This window comes from Gossypium arboreum, chromosome 11, assembly GCF_025698485.1.
Source record: "Gossypium arboreum isolate Shixiya-1 chromosome 11, ASM2569848v2, whole genome shotgun sequence".
Classification (NCBI taxonomy): Eukaryota; Viridiplantae; Streptophyta; class Magnoliopsida; order Malvales; family Malvaceae; genus Gossypium; species Gossypium arboreum.
The window spans coordinates 107701063-107707558 of NC_069080.1; the positions used below are offsets into that span (position 1 = coordinate 107701063).

Here is a 6496-nt window from a genome sequence, read left to right on the forward strand (position 1 = left end):
GGTGCGTAATAAATTCGAGCCAAAGATATGCCAAGAGCATTAAGTCTTGGTATTTGTTATTGACAGGAGTGACTTTTTTATCCTAGTTGATTTGATGTGTTTCCAGGCATGTCGAGTCCTGAAAAGGACATGCTTTGGGTCCTTGCAGAACTAGCAATTAACAGATACAGCGTGAATAATGGAAGTGTGAGTTGACACTTGACATACACCATGCATTGCAAAATATAGAGATTGGGGCAAACATAGGACCATTTTTGGCATCCTTGAGTGCTGCACAAAAGTCCTGAAGAAAGTGAGGATAGAGTGCAGCACAAAAGAGTTCTAAAAAGGACTAGGATCAAACGCTGTGGGTAAAAGAGAAAATCAGAGTCAAACAGAACTTGAACAAATACCTTGTTCTTCATTCATGTCTTATGTTTTCCAAAGGAGCAGCAGATGCAAAACACACATTTATTAATCCATTGTGAAATAAACATCGTTAGTTAAGTTATTACATAATGTCCATAAACTTTAAAGCTTTAAACTGGTATTGGGTGGGGTGCGCCGGCCGAGCTATAGTGCAACGCTTTGGGCGACGCTGAAAGACCCAAGAGCAAGCTACCTTGGTGGTCATTCCCCCTAAAAAAATAAATTTAATATCATGTGAGCCAATGGCCCACGTATCAGATATTAAACTGATAAGAACAGATACTACACTTGATCTTAGCCAAAAGGCCGAGAAAGGTATGCCTTCTTTTCTCCAAGTCGCCTTCCTTTAAAAGCTGCTTCTCGCTTTCTCTCACGCTGACTTACTGATGTGGGATTTTAACAGAGAGAGTTTAAGATACTGATTGTTGTGCTCCTATTCCTAGTAAAGGAGAGACAGTTGGCTTTACCTGGGCCACTTAGGACTTGTTAACTGTCAAACCATAAAGAAAACAAATTTAGGATTCGATAGATTAGGTGCCACGTATGCTCCATTATGAAGTTTGATCTCCTTTGGTAAGGAAAACTCCATTCTGAAGCTACTTGGACTGATAAAAAGACTTGGAGAAACAAACAGGTAACCTAGCTGAATTTCAGGTTTAAGAAGTTTAGTGTTTGCATGGAACAAGGTTTGTTGGCGGTGAATCAGACTAAACATCTCTCAATTCATGCATTGGAATTTGGAAAGTCGGCGGACATGGTAGAATTGTGGCACCAAAGAAATCGACCAAGTTCAGAAACATATATCATGATTAAACACAAATTCAACTAATTATGAAGCTTACATAATGAAATTTTGTAGCTAGAATTAAATGAAAACCATCTATGTTGACAAGGATATTGCAATTGCGATCTCTGAGAATTTGTTCTCAAATCTATAATATTTAATGTATAGTTAAATTATGTCACTGGCTTCCATGTATTTCAACCTCGCTTTGCTATTATATTAACATGATGATTCAAACGATTTGCATCATAGCTAATTGGGAACGAAGTGGACAAAGGAGAAGATGCTAGAAGCAACGGAGGGGCATGCGTTTGTGGAAGCAATATTTACGATGGAAAATGATAAACTCAACTTATGGACAACGGTGAGCCATTAATTTTATTTTATTTTTTATGTTTTTAGTTTTGTTTTTTATTTGGAATTTAATTTTAGGATTTTAGTATTTAAGGATTAGGGTTTTAAAATTTTATAAGAATATTAAATTAATTTTTAAAATATTTTAAATTTAAAATTATTATTGCAATCATTATTATCTAATAATTCATTATTGTCCCTCATTTTATGGAAGATATTTTCAATAAAACAAATACAACCTTAAATAAATTTATACTCCAATACAAAAACAATTGCGAAATTTAGACCTTAAATAATGCAATAACCCTTAATTCAAAATTTTAATACCTTGAAGTTCATTTTGTTGAAAAAAATGTGAATTTATTTTTTTCTATGAGGCCCAATAACCAATTCCGCCTTTAAATCACCTTAGGAATTCTCAATTGGAATTGAGCTAGAAAGAAAATATCATAATTCCATTTAACTTATATTCTTTGAATTGAATTAAATTTTAAAACCTTGATACAAATGAAATTTTGCATTCAAATCTCTCCTTCAAAAACACTATTAGTGGCTTTTAATGGATTTTTTTTAAAGCATATTAATACTTTTACAACTACAAAAAATAATGATTTTTCCCGAAGCATATTACTTTAGTTTGTTTTAGTTTTTTTTTTTTTGTGTGTGTGTGTTCTCTATTAGACTTATCAAGGCAAGTGTGCCATTAATTTTGTTGGGAAATGTTATCAGAGGACTTTATCAAGATACAGAAATATGATGGTGAACATGAGATTGATGGTGAACGTGAAATTAACTCCAAAATAATGAAGAGGAGGATAGGCCATTATTGTTGGTTTTCATGCATCAAGAATGTAGCGGGATCTCTTAGGGTCTTTTGATTGTAGGCAATTAGTTGATCGAAGTTCATTGTCGAAGAGATCTAAGTTATTGGAGATTGATCAATATAATGCATCTCTAGTTTTTTTTTGAAACTTCCAATGTCATGATTACTATCAATTATCTCCTCTATTGGGTTTTTTTTTATGACATTGGTATTGTGCAACAACTTTTAGTGCATTAATTGTGGTCTATACTTTATGTCATGTCTATATATTATCTTCCGTTTAGGATTCCTATTAATGGAGTTATTTTTTTATTCAAAAGGAAACTTCAATTATGTGTAATATATAGAAACATGAGTTACCCTAAACCCAACATAGACGTAAAGTAAACTTCAATTTAATTTTTGCAAGAAAAATAAAAAACCCAAAATAATGTCCTAAAAACGAAGTAAACAATTTGAAAGTCCGTAAAGTTTCGTAAAGTCCATATAACACCCTAAACCCGGCCCAGACGTTATGGCCGAATCTGACGTGCCACAATGAAGTTAAAAATCCATGTTTCGTTTTAATGCTTTAAAAACTGACTTTTGTCAAGCTAACAAAGTGAATGGAAGCTGGACACCAGGTAGGAATCCGTAACAAAGGAGGTGAGCCATGAAGGTTGCTTAAGTACCAAGCTCTTCGGTTGGATCCAATCCTAGACATGCCCACAACCATTGCCACACTTGGTTATATCGATTTGAAATTTATTTAAATGGATATCTTTGAGAAATCGGATAATCGTAACGTTGTGTTGTTTGGAAAACAAGTGTCGTTTTGAAAACGCGTCCTAAGTCTAGCCCATTTATTATCAACCAGTTTAAAGTTATTAAAAATAACATAATCCCAGAAAAGAAAGAAAATCAAGTCAAAATGGCCTTATTACAACCCAAAATAAATAATAAATAAAGCAAACTTAATGAAAACCAAACACTTATTCAAAAGCCCAAAGCGATCACCGTAGCCACTCTAAATCCCTCCGACTCCAAGTCCCCAAATCAAGGCTCACCAAGGTTAAGGAAAAGGGGTGAGTTTGGAAACTCAGTGTGCAACAAGCCCCTTTCAGAGCCCAAAGCAATATCAGCTTGCTAGGCCTAAGCCCAAATCCAACCTCAACATATACTAGGCCGAAGCCTTTTCATATTTCATATTTCATAACACTGGGCCGAAGCCTTTACTGCAAACGGTATGGCCCGTAGGCCCATTTTATTATCACGAGTAATGTCAATGAAAGAATGAATGCAAGCCCAATTGGGGAGACCATCCACTACTCTCCACCCGTACCAACCAACACACCATGTGGGGAATGATTCAACCCACCCAACCAACACACCACTAGCAGCATAGCTGCTTTATCATATATCTGAGGCCTAGCCTCTTTTTAATAACTGGGCAAAGCCCTTTTGAAACCAGGGCAAAGCCCTTTTTGATAAACTGGGGCATAAGCCCTTTTCGGTAAACTGGGGCATAAGCCCTTTTCAATAAACTAGGGCATAAGCCCTTTTGCACTTCCTCCATCCATATAAAAACCCAACCCAACGCATTTATGAATACATCATGTGCACTTCATACATATCATGTGCATATCATACATGTCATGTGCATATCATATCAATCATGTATATCATATCCCACGTATCAAATTTATAAGTAAACCCTAGGGGTATAATGGTCATTTTTACCTAGGGGCAAAACAGTCATTTTTATGCTATAAGGGTAATTCCATAATTTTACCAAATATCAAAGTTTTCCATGTTCATTAACAGTTACTAACAACTCATATGTCCTAAATGATTTTGGCCCATTTTAAGCATAACCGAAGTTATTAGGCCAAAACCCTAATGGGCCCTACTTAGCCGATTTTTTCATCTAGGCCCATTTAGCCTAAATTCCATAATGTTGTTACCAGTCTTAATGTGTAATTTAATAGGCTTTCATTTTCTACCCATTTTACCCAAATGGGCCCGAAAGCCCATTGGGCCCAACTTCAGCCCCTCGAGGCCCAACTTACCGTAATGCCAAAAATCGTGCTCTTACCTGTTCCAACGTTCCCGATCATCAACTTAGCGAATCTAACTAACCAATGAGCGTTAAACTTCATAAGTCCTCGAAATGCCGAATTTGATTTTAAACTTTTCGGCATTTATCGTTTTAAGCTATGAAAAAGGGTTCGTTACACACCTGTTTTGCGATATTCCTCGACGAGATCTCCTACACGATTTCTCTTATAATCAACCGTTAATATATTAGCTCACAATAATTGAACCAAATCGAGAACCATCTAATATCAATACTTACACATTCGGCCACCCTCCATAATGGCCTTAAGAACCTTACCTTTTTCGAAATTGATGACTAGCTCTAGCCACTCCGATGATCCAAACTAATCCAAGTCGACCCTATGCCTTGCTACTCCTCCACTAAACAAACCATAAAAAGATTAAAAGAAGAACCCAATAGAGCCTATACCCCCATTCGGTCATCTCCTAAATTATAGGGGTTTCGACTTTTGTCAACAGTTACTATAGGAATCGTTTAGAGTTCGAGCACTTACCACAGTCTCTCTTCTTGAATCCGTTTATGCCTAGAAGATAAGAGAATTAACCACTAAAAAGTGAAAAGGAAAAGAAGGTTACTGGTCAACAAAGAATCGGCACCACCTAGCTTCACAGATTTCGGCTTTTGCGGTCTTTCGGCAGAAGTGGAGGTAAGGGAAAGAAACAGTAGATGAATGGAGGGAAGTAGTGGGCTGGTTTGGAAGAAGGAAAAGGAAGAAAAGATGAGAGGAGAGATGGTAGATTCGGTTGAAAAAGAAAAAAGAGAGAAAAGACTACACCAAAAGGAAGAAAACGGCACAACCTAGACCTTAATGCCGAAAATCCCTAACTAAAACCCCTCTGCCGAAATCCCCTCTCTAATCCCCTCAATTCGGCTAAGCTCTATCCCACTCTCAAATCCCTAAAATCTCTCCCTTATCCCTCCATAATCCATGCATTTGATTGTTTCAAACTCTCTCCCAGAGTTCCATTCGACTTTAAACTCTTGCATGCACAAAGCATAAAAATTAGCATCATAATTGCCATCACAGGAATCGATCCAGTGTCTTCCCCAACCACTTACACGCCACCTTTATAGCTCCCTAGTGGCGCCACTTAGCCACTTTACCAAAGGCTCATTTGTGATACCTTTTACCCACAAATTTTAATAAGACCACCCATCCAAGGCCCCTAACTTCTTAAGTCCAAAATTTACCTATTCAAATTATGAATTCCACAACCAAATACCAAATTTTAAAACTTTACCAAAAATACCGAGAACCGCGAAAAACCCGAAAATCGGGATGTTACAGGTCCATGATAAAGTTTCAAACATACCCAAATTTTAACTAATTGAACCAAGCTTTGGAATCGCCACCAAATCCTAAATATGAGGATTACCTAAAAAATAATAAAGCAATATTACCTAAAAAATAATAAAGCAAACAAAGTGAGCTAGAAGCCTAGTGTGTGCCTTTGCCCACATGCAGAATTTATATCAAAACATTCTTATATGCGTTAATTAGAGCTAACAGAACATATTTTCACATGTACGGAAGCATATGTCAGAACAGAATAAATCCTATCCCCATCCGCTGCACACTAACTCCGTCCCATCAATCACACCAATATATAACTATAAGAACTCGTCCATCCAATCACACCAATATGTGGTGGTATGCTACTCAGAAAATTTGCAGTGGATCAAAAGCCGAAAAGTCGAAAAGCCGAAAAGCCGAAAAGCCGGTATTTTGGGAACTTGCGAGTGTGCGAATGCTCGTAAGACGTATGGGTAATTATTACTGGTAATCAAAAGTGATAAAACTGCAGTACGCTCTATTTCGTGCATTTTGATATTTTGGGCTTAATGGGCCAAAACTGGGTTAATGGGCTAACGGGCCCAATTCGGTAAGAACGCTCGGTAAGTGTTTTTGGCTAAACGTAATAGCTACGATATGCATGAAAACCTTAGAAATAGTTAGATTTACTAGAATACCCCTATGTATGCAAAATTACCATTATACCCCTATGTATGCAAAATGACCTTTATACCC

General features: G+C 36.7%; 1 non-coding gene across 1 annotated transcript; it reads right to left on the reverse strand.

Annotated features, from left to right (window-relative positions):
- Window positions 1-533: 533 nt before the first annotated feature.
- On the reverse strand, window positions 534-727 carry LOC128284811 (U2 spliceosomal RNA). The gene has a single exon (XR_008275234.1). It is a non-coding gene; the product is annotated as a U2 spliceosomal RNA (small nuclear RNA).
- Window positions 728-6496: the final 5769 nt, after the last annotated feature.